Source organism: Zingiber officinale, chromosome 1B, assembly GCF_018446385.1.
Source record: "Zingiber officinale cultivar Zhangliang chromosome 1B, Zo_v1.1, whole genome shotgun sequence".
Classification (NCBI taxonomy): domain Eukaryota; kingdom Viridiplantae; phylum Streptophyta; class Magnoliopsida; order Zingiberales; family Zingiberaceae; genus Zingiber; species Zingiber officinale.
In genome coordinates this window covers 115,838,790-115,856,566 of record NC_055986.1, presented here as the reverse complement: position 1 = coordinate 115,856,566, position 17,777 = coordinate 115,838,790, and the positions used below count along the sequence as shown (strand labels likewise).

Below are 17,777 nucleotides of genomic sequence, written 5' to 3'. Positions count from 1 at the left end.
GTTATGATATTTCTGGCAGGAAAGGCACGTCGTGAAGGTCCGAGCGGCGTCTGCTTGCAAGGTTGGCCAGAAGTATCCGGCCAACAGGATCTTCTTAGCCAACGATCGCCCGCCCGGATGTCCTCCGCACGATCCTTGATGCACTTCTTGGAGGATGTATGCCTCGTCTTCCGAGCTCACACATTTCAACAGCGGACGGGAGAAAGCCTTCTCGTAGAGTTGGTCTCCAATGAGTGTAAACCGACCGGCTCTCCTCCTTAACTGCCGGGCTGCTTCCCGATCGGATGGTGTTGCCCCCGACAGAAGAAATTCTATGATGACTGTCCTCCAATCGCTCGGAAACTCGAGGCCCTCCATCCGGTCGACGTGTGCCACTAAAGATACTTGTTCAATTGGCTGCTAGATGACGACCGGCGTTATTGAACTTGCAAGTTTGGCTAACTCATCTGCTGCCTGGTTTTCCGCTCGGGGTATCTTCTGGATAACGACTTCTCTGAACTTGGCCTTGAGCTTTTCGAAGGCTTCAGCGTAGAGTTTGAGCCGAGCATTGTTAATCTCAAAAGTTCCAGAGAGCTGCTGAGCGGCCAACTGAGAATCCGAATGCAGCGTCACCCAACCGGCCCCCACATGTCGGGCGACCTGTAAGCCGGCTATAGGGGCCTCATACTCCGCTTCGTTGTTTGTTGCTCTGTAATCCAGCCGAACGGACAGATGCATTCGTTCTTCTTGTGGAGAGAGCAATAATACTCCAATTCCGCTTCCAAGCCGAGTAGATGATCCATCCAGAAATATTTTCCACATGGCTTCGGGCTATGACTTTTATACTTTGGTGACAAAATCTGCTAAGGACTGCGCCTTTATCGCCGAGCGGGGTTGGTACTGAATATCAAATTCGCTCAACTCCGTGGTCCATTTAATGAGCCGTCCGGACGCTTCTGGATTCAACAGCACTCTTCCCAATGGGCTATTCGTCCGGACGATGATAGTATGGGCCAAGAAATAGGGACGGAGGCGCCGAGCGGCGAGGACCAAAGCAAAAGTCAGCTTCTCGAGCCCGATGTAGCGAGATTCTACGTCCTTTAAAATATGACTTAAGAAATACACGGGTTCTTTTCCGCTCGCCCTCACTAATGCCGAGCCTACTGCTTGCTCGATTGAAGATAAGTAAATACAGAGCGGCTCCCCCACAGCTGGCTTGGCTAGTATAGGCAGAGAGTTCAGATATGCCTTCAGGTCTTCGAACGCCCGATCACACTCTTCATTCCAATGAAATTTGGTAGCCTTGCGCAAGATTTTGAAAAACGGGAGACTCCAGTCGGCGGTCTTCGAGATGAATCTAGACAATGCTGTTATCCGACCGGTCAAACGTTATACTTCCCTTAAATTTCTTGGGGGTGGCATGTCTCGTAATGCCTTCACCTTTCTGGGATTTGCCTCGATGCCTTGCTCGGTCACTATGTAACCCAAGAAACGCCCGCCTTTTGCTTCGAACAGACACTTCTGAGGGTTCAGCTTAACTCCATACTTCCTCAGCGTTCGGAAAGTCTCCTCCATGTCTTTAAAGAGATCGGCCGCTCGGACGGACTTGATGAGAATATCATCCACGTATACTTCCAAATTTCGTCCGATCTGCTCCTTGAACACTTTGTTCATCAAGCGTTGGTAAGTTGCTCCCGCGTTCTTCAGTCCGAACGGCATCACATTGTAGCAGTACGTGACGTCGGCTGTAACGAAGCTAACTTTCTCTTGATCTTCTCAGGCGAGCGGCACTTGATGGTATCCCTGATAGGCATCGAGCATGCATATCAACTCGCAGCCGGCTGTGGAGTCCACCAGTTGATCGATCCGGGGTAAAGGATAAAAATCTTTTGGGCATGCTTTGTTGAGATCCCGAAAATCGATGCAAACTCTCCACTTGTTGCCCGGCTTGGAGACTAGTACTACGTTCGCCAACCAGCTCGGGAACTGAACCTCGCATATGTGGCCGGCCTCCAGGAGATTCTCGACCTCCGCTCGGATTATGGCATTTTGTTCGGCGCTGAAGTCCCTCTTCCTTTGCTTCACCGGCCGAGCATCCGGTCGGACATGGAGCTCATGCTGCGCTATACTTGGCGAAATCCCGGGCAGCTCATGTGTCGACCAAACGAAGACATCACAGTTTTTCTGGAGACATTTGATTACTTCCTTTTTCTAGCTCGCCTCCAGATCGGCCGCAATGAATGTGGTGGCCTCCGATCGGGTCGGGTGAATCTGCACTTTCTCTTTTTCTAAATAAACCAAAGAGGGAGGTTTTTCGGTTATAGCGTTCACCTCGATCCGTGGCGTCTTCCGGGCGGCATTAGCTTCAGCTCGGACCATCTCGATGTAGCATCGCCGAGCTGCCAGCTGGTCCTTGATTTTCTGGTGGAAGGTGGAGACGGCCGCTCGGAACTCGCTGAGCGCCGGTCGCCCCAAGATGACATTGTATGCTGAGGGAGAGTTGACCACGACGAAGTTTGCAGTCCGTGTCCTTCTGAGCGGCTCCTCTCCCAGCGAAATAGCCAGTCGGACCTGTCCGACCGGCAGAACCTCATTGCCCGTAAACCCATAGAGGGGGGTTGTCATGGGTAGCAGTTTGGCTCTATCAATTTATAGTTGGTCGAAGGCCTTTTTGAATATAATATTGACCGAGTTTCCTGTATCAATGAAAACATGGTGAATAGCGTAGTTGATTATTACTGCTTTGATGAGGAGAGCGTCGTCATGTGGCACTTCGACTTCCTCCAAGTCCCTGTGCCCGAAACTGATTTCGGGACCGCTCGCCCGTTTTTGGCTGCAGCCAACCGCATGGATCTGAAGCTGCCTGACGCTCGCCTTCCTTGCTTTGTTGGAGTCTCCTCCAGTCGGCCCGCCAGCTATAATGTTGATTTCGCCTCAGGAAGTGTTGTTTCTATTTTCTTCTTCCCGGGCGGACGATCTAGGCTGCTCCCTGACATCCGGGGATTCTCATGCCTCGGAGTATGATGCCGCTCGGGAGTCTGTCTTTGCCGTCTGTCGGGTATCATCCGATCAGCTTCACGAGGTCTCTGTCGTCTGTCGGATGATGGCGATGGACGGCCGCCACTCCGGGGAACGGGGTGGGCGATCAGAGGAAGGCTCCGGCAATCTCTTGTGTTGTGTGTGTCCGTCCGGTGGAATGAGCAAAACATTGGGGTCCATACCTTCTTTTTTGGTTTGGGTCGCTCGGCAAATACTTCTTGAATGGCGTGGGATCTTTCTTGTTGCGGTGGGCGGGCTGCTTCAGCTCGCGGTCCTCTGGGCGGCTGATGAGCAGTATGAGGCTTTCGCTCGGCAGGGGTTGACCGCTCTGTTGAAACTTCTTTTCTTCGGGCCGCCTGGGCTTCCTCCACATTGATGTATTCGTTGGCCCGGTGCAACATATGATCGTAGTCTCGGAGCGGCTTCCGAATGAGTGATCGGAAGAAGTCACCGTCCACGAGGCCTTGCGTGAACGCGTTCATCATCGTTTCTGAGGTGGCTATTGGAATATCCTTGGCCACTCGGTTGAACCGTTGGATGTACGCTCTGAGCGGCTCTCTGGGCTCTTGCTTGATGGCAAACAGGCTGACACTTGTCTTCTAATAACACTGACTGCTTGCAAAGTGGTGAAGGAAGGCCGTGCGAAAGTCTTTGAAACTTGTGATGGATCCGTCCGGTAACCTCCGAAACCACCGTTGAGCCGATCCCGAGAGGGTGGTAAGGAAAACCCGACACTTCACTCCATCTGTGTATTGATGAAGGGTAGCGGTGTTGTCGAACTTACCCAAATGATCGTCCGGGTCGGTGGTTCCGTTGTATTCACCGATCGCCGGGGGCACATAGTGCTTTGGCAGAGGGTCTCGCAGAATGGCCTCCGAGAATTACCGATTGATCCACTCGGGAGAAGCGTCCGCTCGGGGGGTCTTGCCTTTTCTGTTGTCTCGTATTGGCACTTCGTCTGATGAAGATCCTCGCTCACGATTAACTGCTGTGGCTTTCGGAGGCGTGTGAAATAGGGCCCGATGAAATGGGACTGTGGCCTGAGGTGCTTCCACTCGGCCCCCAGATACTGAAGTCGCTTGTTGCTCAATCCGCTCGGCTTGCGACTTCTGCCTCTGTTGTTCCGCAAGCTTAGCTGCTCTTGTCTCGACCAGAGCGTCGAGCTCTTCTATGGAGAGCATCACCGAGTGCGGTCGTCCAGCTTCGTCCATTGCTTCTGATCGGATGCAGGAGCGTTCCCACAGACGGCGCCAAATTGATCCTGTCCGAATCGCTGAATCAACGGACGTTGGGCACGTGGCGCTCTCCTGGTTGCTGGCGTAGATACCCGACCGGTCGTACGACGCTCCGGCGAACCTGTAAAGAAGTCGGGCCGGGAAGGGGTTCCCGGCGACGACCCTCCGACGCTCAAGTCAGGCAAGTGGATAGCAAAGAAGTGGCTCCGAATATCAGAGAATGCGTACCTCCGGCGAAGTGTGAGGCTCCTTATATAGAGCTGGGAAGGGGCTCACGCACACATATCGAGGCGAATACGTGTCCTCAACCCATACTTCCATATGGGCTTGTCAGAAGAGCTTACCTGACACCATACTGCTACAGTCCGAGCACATCTCTGATGGGACAGCGGAATCCTATGTCATAAGATCCTGCGTATGGCCTGGTCGTTGAACAATACCGCTGTCATAAGATGTTACCTTGTCCTTTTGTCTCTTCTTACTCCATGCTGGGCGCCCGTCCGGTAGGCAATCCCTCGCGTCCAGCCGGTTGAACGTGCTGGTCCGCTAGGGAGATTCCCGGTCGTGTGCTCTATGGACTGTCCGCAGTCTTGCTACTTTATGTCTTCGGCCGAGCGGACTACCCGCTCGGCCACATGACTCCGTTCAACAAGAGCGTCGGAACCCCGACTTCCCGCGGGGGTACCTTTGATGTCATTTAGACCCCGGTCGGCCATCCGATCGGTCGGTCCACCCTTTTCCGATCGGTCGGTCCACCCTTTTCCGGTCGGCCGGTCGGTCCAGCTTTTGTCCAAAGTCGGCCGGTCGGTCCACCCTTCTCCGATCCTTTTGACCTTTTAACTTACGCTTGGCGTTGACTCCGAGGGTCCCCTGTTCTTACCGCCGGATCACAAAGTATGGTAGTTTATCTTAAATAAAGTACCTAGATTATCTATCTAAGTGCCCTTAAATCCTTAGCTAAACCTAAAAATAATCCTAGATTGCCCATGTTTTCTTAAGAAAATGTCCAAGCCCAACTTGACATTTCTTTTACTCTTAATTTGTTGTGTTAATTAAAATTAAGTATATTTCTTAATGTTTGGCATACTTTACTCTTTCAAAGAGTAATCACTTTAAATTAAGGCTTAGATTTGTCTTTAAATCCCTAAGAAAATACCAAAACCCCAACTTAGTATTTCTTATGTTTTCCCAATTTGTGCTAATTTAAAATAAAATCAAAATTTTCAAATTTTGACCCATTTTACTCTTTTAAAGAGTAAATGAAAATCCACTTCATTTTCAAAAGTTAATAATAACCCTAAAAATATTCTTCGAGTGTCAACTTCATCAAGGTTGGGCTAACTACCTTCCCAATTTGAGTTGACACTCTCTAACCCATCTAAGGGGTAGAGAAAATGCTCCTAAGAACCCAAAACCTATTGGTGCTCCTTGGATGCTCTAGGTACTCACTAGGGATAGCTTCCCCAGATACCTTTCTAGTGACATTTTTAGGCTTCTTAGAAGCCTTGATCACCTTCTCTAAGTCAACTCTAGGGATTGCTTCCCTTGTGACCTTCTTAATGACTTTCTTAGACCTCTTAGAAGTCTTAGTCACATTTGTTGTTGCAAAGATACTCCTAGGGATAACTTCCCTTGTATCCTTGACTTGACTGCTAGACCTAGGGTTGGTTTCATAGTTATATGGAACTCTATGATAAGAAGGCACATCCTTCTTGGTTTTAGGTTTGTATCCCAAACTCCTATGGCCATTGGATGGCTTATGTGCTCCTAGACCTATTTTATGCTCTTTTGCCCTTTTAGGATATTTCCCATCCTTTTTAGGGACTTTTTCATTTTATCAAGCCTTGACCTTAAGACTTGATTTTCTTCCCATAAATCCCTAGATTTTGGTCATTCATTAAATCCTTGAGCATTTTTATTTCTAGGCTTATAACTATGATCCTTAGTTTTCTTACCTAGATTTTTATCTACCTTCCTAATCCTAGGTGTAGTAGTTTTAGCATGAAGAGCTACATGTTTTTCCTTAATGTTATCATGCTTTCTATTTTTATGGTAAATAGCATTAAAATGAAATAAATTAGAGCTAGCATGTTTTTTACTATTATTTAAAGGGGTAGGCTCAATAAATGATACCTTGGGTTTTACCTTGGAAGCTCCCCCTTGACTTGTGCTTCCTCCCTTGACTTTGACCACTTTCTTCCCCTTTGGACATTGACTTCGATAATGTCCTTTTTGTTGACACAAGAAACACACAATGTGTTCCTTGCTCTTCTTTATTGTGGGGGCGGTCTCCTTGGGCTTCTCCTTACCCTTTGGTGCCACTTGGCCCTTCTTCTTGGCCAATTAGGGCACTTGCTCTTGTAGTGCCTATGTTCCCTACACTCAAAACATATAATATGATTTTTATTTTTAATTGAAATATTTATACCTTCATGTATAGGAATGACACTTGATCCTCCATTTGATGTCTCTTTATTTTTGGAGGATGCATCATCTTCTTCTTCAGTTGACTCGGATGTAGAAGCTTCTCCTTCTTCTTGATCCAGTGTCAACGAAGGTCGCTCCCCCTCAATCCTAGAGGTGGAGGCTTCTTCATCTTCATCTTGTATATGGAACAAAGAGTATGCTCCCTCTTTGCCCTTTTCATTGCATTCCCTTGAAGATGAGGCTTCTTGGACTTCTTCTTCGGAAGTTGAACATCTCTCTACTTCAGAGTCCTCTTGCTCTTGTTCTTGATCCACTGAGTCGCCCTCTTTGGATCCTTCTTGATTTTGTACAGTGGAGGGGATCTCATGAATCTTCGTCAATTTGCTCCAAAGCTCTTTGGCATCTTTATACTCTCCAATTTGAGCTAAAATATTGCTTGGCAATAAATTGACCAATAGCTTGGTCACTGTGTCATTTGTCTCGCTCCTCTGAATTTTCTCTTGGCTCCATTTGCTCCTCTTGAGAGTCTTGCCTTTTGAATTTCTTGGAGCTTCGAAGCCTTCCATTAGAGCAAACCATTGCTCTATCTCCATCATAAGAAAATTTTCGATTCTTGATTTCCAAGATTCGAAGCTCGTCATTGTGAATGGTAGAGGCACCCTTGTGTCGAATCCGAGTCCATCTCGGAATTCCATCTTGAAGTTGAGCCTTTTGATGAAGTCTTCGACTTTTGAATTTGCTTCAACTTCTTTTCCCTCTAACTTTGTTGCCCCTTCCGACGATGATTCCGGTGAAGAGCAATCTGGCTCTAATACCACTTGTTAGGGTCGAAATGTAGCTAGAGGGGGGGGGGGGTGAATAGCTCGTCGCGCGCTTGTAGCTTGCTTCTTGGTGATGATATGCGGCGGAATGTACAAGAAACAAAAATACAACGCTAATACAAGGATTTACTTGGTATCCACCTTAAGAAGAGGTGACTAATCCAAGGATCCACACATACGAGCACTCTCCACTATGAAAACACTCCTTTATGGTAACTACCGAAGGTGGAGAAGCCTTGTACAAATCCACACAACAAATACAACTCACGCAAGAAGAAAATACAAAAGATACAAATAAAGAGCTTCTTCTTTTTTGCTTACTTGTTGCTTGTTGTTGCCTCTTGAACCTTGGAAGTGTACCTACACTTATCTACAAGAGCCTCCAAGATTTGGCTGTGAGAGTGAAGAAATCGTTGTGGTCTTCACTGTGATCGTGCGTAAAAGAGAATGGAAGTCGTGTGGAGAAGAACGCTTGCCAATGGATATAACCTGTGCCAACGTCGGATCCCAATCGATTGAATTGCTCTCAATCGATTGGGGAGGCTTTGGATCGATCGGTTGATCGATACAGAGCGCCTTTGTGCTCTCTGGAACTCGCTTTAATCGATTTCCCGATCAATTCACTGACCCTCGCGCGATTCCAGTCTCTTAATCGATCACCCGATTGATTGGAGGCTCCCAATTGATCGAGTGATCGATTGGGAGTGCTTCTGTGCAATCACGATGCTTCCCCAATCGATCAGTGGATCAATTGGGAGAAGCTTTTGTCGCGACACCTCACCCAATCGATCAACTGATTAATTGGGCATGAGTCAATTGATCAGTTGATCGATTTGGCCCATTAGTGACTTGCCAAATCAAGTCCAAAGTCCCTAAAATCAACATCTGGTCAACCATGACCTGTTGGAACATCATACCTGGCATCCAGTCACCCTCGACCTGCTAGGACTTCCTCACCAAGTGTCCGGTCAATTCCTTTGACCCACTTGGACTTTTTCTCCTTGTGCCAAGTATCCGGTTAACCCTTTGACCTACTTGGACTTCTCAATACCAGGTGTCCGGTCAACCTTGACCCACCTGGATTTCCACGTGCCTGACTTCACTCATCAGGACTTCCCATCTGCCTGACTTCACTCACCAGGACTTTCACCTAGTTTCACTCACTAGGGTTTCCCATCTGCCTAGCTTCACTCACCAGGACTTTCACCTGGCTTCACTCACCAGGATTTTCCAACTGCCTGGCTTCACTCACTAGGACTTCTCAATTAAGTATCCAATCAGTCTTGACCTACTTGATTCTTCTTTACATCTAACTAGTCAACCTTGACCAGAGGAGAATTGAACAAACAATCTCCCAAAATGAACAATTGCACCTGCAATCTCCATATACTGTCAGTCTCCATGTACTGTCAAACATCGAACCCCAAACATCAAAACTCAAACTTGAGCCAACTCAAGCTTAGTCAACCAGGTCGACATTGACCTAGGGATATTGCACCAACACCTGTCGCTTTGGATTATCTTTTGGTGGTTAGAAATACAGCAACACTTCTACTTAAAACCCTCAAGAACTAGCGTAAATAACTTTTATTCAAATCTTATGAAAACCCCTTTTCTATGGTTACTTCGATGCCTCCTAATCTATTATGCTTACCCCTAATCCATTGTCACATCAAACAACCATTCAAAAATCTATAGAATGACTCTTTTTCAAATACGTAATTAGTGAGTCATACCAATCGATTAGCCCTAATCGATTCCAAGGCTTTTTGTGCTATCGCGAAAAGGGTTTCAATCAATTACCCTAATTGATTGGTTTGATATTAATCGATTCCAACACATTCTATGTTGTCACAACAAAGCTCTCAATTGATTACCTTAATTGATTGGGTCATGCTGAATCGATTAAGCTTATCAATTCTACACTTTTATGTGCTTCAATAAAACAACCCCAATCGATTAGACAATCATCCTAATTGATTAAAATAGTTCTCGATCAATTAGGCAATTGCCTAATTGAATCAACACCTTCTGTTCGAATCGCATCTCCTGCCTGATTGATTGGCACTATTTAATCAATTAAATCAATCGATTCAAGCACCAAAACCCTAAGATCCAGGTTTAATGTTTGTCAATTAATTCCACTCTTGACAATTGATTACTAACCCTAATTTAGGCATTTCTGAGGTTGAAATTACATTTTTCTTAGTATCTGATTGATCTCAACCTATCAAGACTTCTATTTCACAACATCCAGTCATCCGTGACCTATTGTGATTTCCCATTGCCTAGCATACAGTCAATCTTGATCTACCAAGACTTTTTTTCCCAAGTGTTCGGATAAATTTTGACCCACTTGAACTTTTCATCTCGTGCCAACTCCTTGTTGGACTTTCAATCACCAAGTGTTCGGCCAACCTTTGACCCACTTGTACTTTTCCTTTACTTAGAAATGCTAGGACTTCCATTGTCTAGTTCCTAATGAGGTCTTCACTGCCTAGCCCTGCTAAGACTTCCACTATCTAATTTCCAACTAGGTCTTCACTGTGTAGCCCCGCTAGGACTTTCATTACTATGGTTGGGTTAACTACCCTTCCAATTAAAGTTGACACATGATAAGTGTGCAACTATCACTTGCACAAATCAAATTAATTAATTTCTAATCTATCGAACCTCTTAACTTACATTAAAGTAGTTTCATCTCTCACGGAACTAATGGCAGGGCGGTTGTTTTCAGACCAAATCGAACATTTTTGGAGATTTCAACAACTAATGCAACAATAAAAATCTTAACTAATAAGCAACGATGAACTCATAGCACAATGTTACTCTACACTACGGATAATACCATAAACATATATAAATGAAATTGACTATCAAACCTAGCTAACTATCGAAGACTACCCCTGCACTGTATTGTCACACTACGACACAATATTCATCATTAATAAGTATAACATGAAACAAACACAATTAAGATGAAAATGCATAAGGAAAGCAACAATCCAACAAAAAAGCAATTGACTAAACAAACTTAATAGCAGTTAAACATAATTTAATTATGCATTAAAGCTAAACTTATACCACATTGTCACTCTATGATACAAGATCAACAATCATACATAAATGAAACTAAGAAAGTGCAATAACAAACAATCTATCATGCATCATAACATAACTATAGATCAAACACAAAAGTAAACTAACAACTAAACAGAAACAATCAACAAGAAAGTAAACTAAACTATCCAAATCACTCTTTTGCGATCAAACACCAATATAACTACCCTCTACGGTCATACGAAGGACCCGGATTTGGATTCACCAGCCCCAGTGAACAGCAACTCAATGACTAACCTCTGATTGACTGGAAATTGGTACACAAACTGAGATGGAGGAGTCTTCTGCTTCTGCAATGCCATCCACAGAAGAAGGCCTCTATAGCAGCACATTGTTGGATTCAGAAAGGTTTCTGCCAAAGAAAAAGAAGAGCAACGAGGTCAACTTCACTTCTGTCGAAATTTGACACACACTAAATTTGCTAGAGTTCTTGCTTCCGCAATGCCATCCGCAGGAAGCAGAACTAGTGTGGAATTTCATAAAGGGCTCACTGGAGAAAAAGAAAGGACAAAGGACTTCCTCTGTTGAGTCCTCTGCATTCATAGCCACGTATGCAAGAGATCTCCTCTTAAGAAGGTATGGAATAGGAATGCCCTCCTCTTGATGAAAAGCCCTGCTGAAGCTAAGCACTCCGACAGGAACCCTAGCTTGAAGCCGCTGCTTCTTCTTAAGAGATGAGAGGGCTCTCCACCACCGGAGAAAAACCCTTCCGTCGTTAAAGAACCCTAAGATAGGTCGTCACCTTCACAAAAGCCATCAGATGTTGTCGTCATCGGATTGAAGAAGAATCGCAAGGAGAGGAGAATGGGGGTGTCAGGGAAGAAATGAGAGGAGAAGACGCGAACAGTGACAAAGAAAAAGCCTCTTCACTGTGTCGTCGCATGAATAAAAGGGAAATGAAGGGTTTTCCTCCTTTGATCTGAGTTGTCCATGCTTGTGAAGGAGATGGATGAAGATCTGGCCATTTGATCTAGTTGATGAAGAGATGAGTGGTCCAGATCAAGTTGCCTTCTTGGTTGAATCCAATGATCCATATCATTTCAGATCTGGACCAAGGGCAGGATGTTTACATCTGAATGAAGGAATAAGATCTTTCTTGATTTGGATCAACAGTTCATACTGATTCAACTTGATCTCCTCCATTTGACCTTCAAATTTTGCTAAATTGATTCAACTCGACTCCAATCCATGGCTCTTTGGATTTCCTACAAAGCCACATTAAAAACATGAGATTTAACTCCATAATTGTAGGAAATTTACAATTAAGTCAAAAATAAATTCCTACTCATAAAACATAATATAAGAGCAAAATTAAACATACGAGAAGATAAAATATGTTAAGTATAAGAGCCAAAATAATGCATTAAAATACTCGTTATCAACTCCCCTAGACTTATTTTTGCTCGTCTCAAGCAAGTGAACAAAACAAGAAAAATAACTAAGATGCATTCCTCTAGCAATTCTCAATCATGCTTAGAAAACTAGGAAAGAAAGTTATCTATGATTATCAAATTCAAATGACCCTAGCAATCATGGATGCAATTCATACACTGATTAACAAATATGATAACTTTAATTCATAATGAATAAATTGAGAATGATAACAAAGTAAACCTCATAAGATGAGTAATGGTCGCTCTCCTCTCATATACATACAATAGTGGAGCTCACTCAAACTACTCATGATTATGTGATACCATATGCTTGCTTTGCTTCTAATCTTCACCACTATCATATACATATAAAATAATGAAGGCTTATTTATGAGATAAAAAAAAAATGAATTAAAGCAAATGATAGTGTAAGAAAGAAAATGAGAAAGATGAAACAAAGTAATGGTGGAAGACATGGACATAATGGAATGCTACAAAGATGAGTAAAAGAAAAAATATTGCCCCAAGAAGTAGTACATCCAAACTTCCAAGCTAGTTTTTTACGACTTAATAAAAAAATATGAACAATCTCTACTATAGCTTTTCACAATAAAAATCCACTTATGATATATATAATAAGAGCTAAATATTTCTACAATAAAAATTGTCACTCAAAAAAAAAAAATCTACCACACATGAATAGAAAATGCACGATATGTCAAAGTTAATTTTCCTTTTTTTTTTCATTTCTGTTCACTTCATTTTTTTATTTTCATTTTTTCCTTCTTTTTTTATCTTTTGGTTTCTGTGTTTCTAATTTTTTTTTAAACATATCGTGCAATACCTTCCTATGCATCATCATCAATAACTCATATAAAAAGATAAATAACATGACTCATCTATGGTGATCAAGAATGGTTCACTTATGCCTCTCCTAAATTCTACTAAATTATTCCTCTCCCCACACTTAAACTTTTGTCCGTTCTAGACAAAACACTCATCATATAACATCTAAAATATCCACATTCCAAGTAGAGGGAAATAAATGGAAGAGAGAAAGAAATGAAATGCCCAAAGATAAGGGAATTATTGAAACAACATTTGACAACAAAAAGAATGGATACAAGCAAGTGAGATAGCCTTCATAAAAATCATGCAAACCTATGATAATGTAGTCTTGAAAGAATTAACCAAGTTCTAGAGTAACATTAACCACAAGTGCATCACACATAAATGGGAATACTAGGCTTAGAAATCCTCACTAGGTATATCAAAATTATCATTTCAATCTACCAACATGAAATCCATTACCAAGTTGTAATCACATGTAATCCAAGAATCCAATCATGGCAATAAATCTCTAAACTTGACAATCAAATTTAACTAACTTTCATAATTTCTAAAATGATAACAAGAATGCATAGGAAATTTATTATGAAAACTGACAAGACAAACTAAAAATGAACTATCAAGCAAAAGAAAATCAAACAAAGAAATATATACAAGCAAAAAAAGAGGAGGTGAGATAGAATAGACTCCCCTGAATTTTTGGTGGTTAGAGTCGATTCAGTTCCATAAGTCATGCTGGAAGTAGAATGAATGTAGGTGAAGTGAGGACTGCTCCCTCCACCATTGACTCCCTAAAAATTTTCTCCGATGGTCGAAGACAGTTCAGTTGGAGTGTCCACTCTAGAAGCTTCATTATTACATACAGAGTTAGGACCTTCTTCAATTGGTAGAATGCATCCTTACATGATTGATTGCAAATAAAATGCTTGAAAAAAAATCTATACACTAAAAAGAGAAGGATACAATTCCTGCACGTATGCTAGAGGGTCTAGAATATTGAATGTAGCATCTTAGTTAGACAAAAGATCTGACTCTGGATCAGGTACAATCAATAGAAGTGATTCTAGGGTCGTCCCTACACTTTCATCGTCAATAAGTAAAATAGCAGACTCAACTGGCTCAGGAGGCAATGTAATCAAAGGAAGCGATTCTTGGAGCTTTGTTTCAACAACACAAATCCCTACACTTCCATCCTATCAACAACATCTGCAACATCAAGAATATTTGTAATAGAAATATCATCAATAAAAATATTATTAGTGTTGGTTGGTCCTAGAAAGATCGTATTGGTTCCACTGTACAAAAATTTTATGCAAGTGTCGAACCTTTCCTAAACAACCTATTGTGTTCTTTAGAAATTAAATTAGGAATCGCAAACGGAACTTAACATTATTGATTCCAAATTTAACTTATCTGTTCTTAATGGTTTAGATTTGGATCGCAAACGATGCTTAACATTATTGATCCAAATCCACCTATCACTACAACAAAAACCCTCATAGACATCGGTTTTCCACCGGTGTCTATTTCATTTTCGACCGATGTCTATGAAGCCGATGTAAAAGGTCTACCATTTTAGACATTGGGTTAAAATCGGTGTAGTATGACTTAACAACACCGGTGTTCGAATCGGTTATTAACCGGAGTAGTATGACTTAACGACACTGTTTCATCAACGGTGTAAAACCGATGTAATATTATATGTTAATAACACCAGTTTTGGCAGCGGTATACGACCGATGTAATATTAGTTAATAACACCGGTTTTGCAGCGGTGGAAAACCGATGTAAAATCAATATTTTTTAACAGCACATTGATTTCCAAAACAATGAATACAGTAACAAAAAAATACACAAATATTCACAAATTACACAAATATTCTTCATTCAACAGTATCCATAAAATACACAAATATTCACAAATTACATAAATAATCTTCTTACAACAGTATCCATAAAATACACAAACATTCTTTTTACATCAAAAGCTAATAGATATAAGAATCAAGGTAGAACATTCTTTTAACAACACATCAAGGTAGAACCGCACTTCAAATGTAATCTAGCATGCATTCAGCCCACTCGAACCGCACTTCATCAATTTCAACTCTGGAATACTTGAGATTTGTAAACTGTAAAAACACATAAATAATATATTAGTAAACCAAGACTAAAAATCATAGTTGAAAGAGAGAAGAGAAGTCCGTTTTAGACCAAACAAATGGTATGCTGCAACTTAACTTAACAAGACCGTTTCCACAACCTCCAGATTCCTTGGGTGGGCAAGGAATGTTGCTTCCATGATTCTTAGCCTTGCTATCAAATTCAACGGTGGATAAAGATGAGTTATCTGGTCGCTCACCTGTGGAACGTCTCCGTCTTTTCCCAACAATTTCTCTGATGACATACTTCTTTGCCCTCTGTCTCCTACCAGCCTTGGAGGAATCAATTGCAGGTGTCTGAGAAGCAGATCCCTTTACTATCTTTCCGCAACAATCTAAGCAAAGTTTGTAAGAGCAATTTGAGCAACTTCTGTGAAAATCCACTAGTCAAGTCCTGCAATAATTACTGGTTCCAAGGGGGAAACAAGAAAAGAAAACAATATCAATCAAGTGAACATTTTAATGCATGATGAGACGATAACAAAGAACATAATATGACCTAAAAATTAGAACTTGCTAAAGTAAAATAGAGGCACAAGTTTACAAATGACCATACAGGGTCAAGACACATTATTCAATTATTATGTCCATGATTTCATAAACATAGCAAATTACGAAATTCTCATAGGTGTTATAGATGTGAAGACATACCAGTTAACAAGCTCATTGTGAGGCTCATATACTCGAAGAAGTACACCAAAAAATCCACCTTCTGGATGATAGATCGATCAAGAGGATATCTAACTAGAGGAAGAAACTAGGCAATTGTTTTGAAGCTTACCTTGATCCCCTTGCTTTACTTCCAGTTCATTTAATTGGTTCTGATAGATATGTTTCAGCAAGGGAAGCAATTTAGATATCAAGCTATATGTGTGCTCCTTATTATTAAACTTGTTTTGACCATTTGCCAGTTCCTGAAGATGATACAAATTGCATATGCACATAAAATTGTCATAAACCCAGTCTAACACCAGACTGGGTTTATGATAATTTTGGTAAGTACTATGATTTGGTCACTCCTGATACCAGTCTTGTTAGTCTTGAGACTGATGCTAATCCTAAGACTAAAGAAATTGCAAAAAAGATTATGATAGTGGGTTTATGGTGCATACAGATAAAGCCAGAAAATAGACCTTCAATTAGCATGGTTATCAACATGTTGGAAGGAAGCATCATGGACCTGCAAATGCCACCAAAACCAGAATTCAGTTAGAGTGCCATTTGAAGATTATTAAATGATGCAATATTGTTTTTGTTTCCACAGTATTCTGAACAATAAAACAAAATCAAGCCTGTATAACATTTGGCTTGAATGTAATATGTGATCAAAGTAATTTCTTAATTCTATTTTGTGTGGTGAGATTATATTGGAAAACTAATATTGTTTAAATGCTTGTTGACCTCATAATGCTGTAAAAGAGTCGCAAAAATAATTGTTTATCATATTCCAAGCTAGTAATAGGGAGATATATATTCCCTTTAGCACCCATAACAGTCAACAAGATAAGATAGTCCATTCAGATTAGAGAATTATATGGGAAAGATAGTTGTTGTTCTTTCCAATTTCCATCATTTTGATTGCAGAGGTGAAGAGTTTCTGTCTACCTCTAATTTTGTTTGTACATAATAACAACAAAGAGAAATTCTTGGCAAATAGTTTAGCAACAACTGGAATGTAGGAACAATTTCAAACTGTGATTGAATTAAGCCAATGAATTTTTACAGGATCTGCAAACTTTTCAGGGGTAGAAATATGCATCTAAATCTTTATGGGAGTCAAGTGAGACTAAACTTATTTCTAGTTAAAATTCTTCCCTAGACCAAGAATGTTTAGGATCTACTGAAACAGGAATGAAGAGGTCCAGCTAATGGATTCCAAAAATCAGAGAAAGTAACGACATTGTAAAACTCGTAATCGGGCACGCAAGCTTGAACCCCAAAAGATTTTTTTTCTTCATATGCTGGAAACTCCATTCAGATCTCTTGCTGGAAAGATCAAAACAACTGACTAATTAATTATTACAATTACTATATCACCCTAGTAATAGCTCCAATAATCAACGAGCTTGTCACTCAATTGGCAAAGTCTTTCCAGATCCGGTCTATCCTAAATCCTAAACCGTATTAGGAACTATTTAGATGGATTCAGAAATTCACAAAATCATAATTAACTTGGCCATGAATCGATTTAACAAGAAGGTCAAAAGAAAATACTCACTTAATGATCAAAGCCTTTTAAGGAAATCTAATATAGGATCATCCAGGGCTGCATGGCGAGGCACTAGTCCTTCTTGGGTATAGGATCATCCACCACCGCCTAGACAAAGCCTTTTAAGGAAATCTAATATTTAATTTCCTTATATGACTCTAGGTTTAACCAAAAGGAACAATCGAATCACAAATTCGAAAAACAAAAAAAACACAAACTCGAATCACAAATTCAAAATTTTAGAATCATATGTCTCTTGTGTTTGGAAATCATACAAAGAAAAACTAGCATGATGCAGAAAATAATTACTAGTTATGCCTTTCTTTGTATGCAATGACCTCTTGATCTTCTGCCGTATTCCTCGCCTCCTCTTGGACGTCGTGTGGGCGACAAGCCTCCAAGATGAACACCACCCAAAAGCTCCTCCTCCTTCTCTAAGTTTCGGCCACAACCACCACCAAGGAATAAAAGAGAGCAAGGGGAAAAGAAAGGGGAGAGGGCCGACCACAAGAGAGAGCACAAGTAAGAGAATAAGAATTGATAAATCATGAGGCCTCTCATCC

At 41.7% G+C, this 17,777-nt stretch overlaps 1 long non-coding RNA gene across 1 annotated transcript; it reads right to left on the bottom strand.

Annotated features, from left to right (window-relative positions):
- Positions 1–10,603: 10,603 nt before the first annotated feature.
- Positions 10,604–11,496, bottom strand: LOC121989092. The gene is made up of 2 exons (XR_006114182.1): positions 11,113–11,496; positions 10,604–10,973 (listed from the first exon to the last, which is right to left on the bottom strand). It is a non-coding gene; the product is annotated as an uncharacterized LOC121989092 (long non-coding RNA).
- Positions 11,497–17,777: the final 6,281 nt, after the last annotated feature.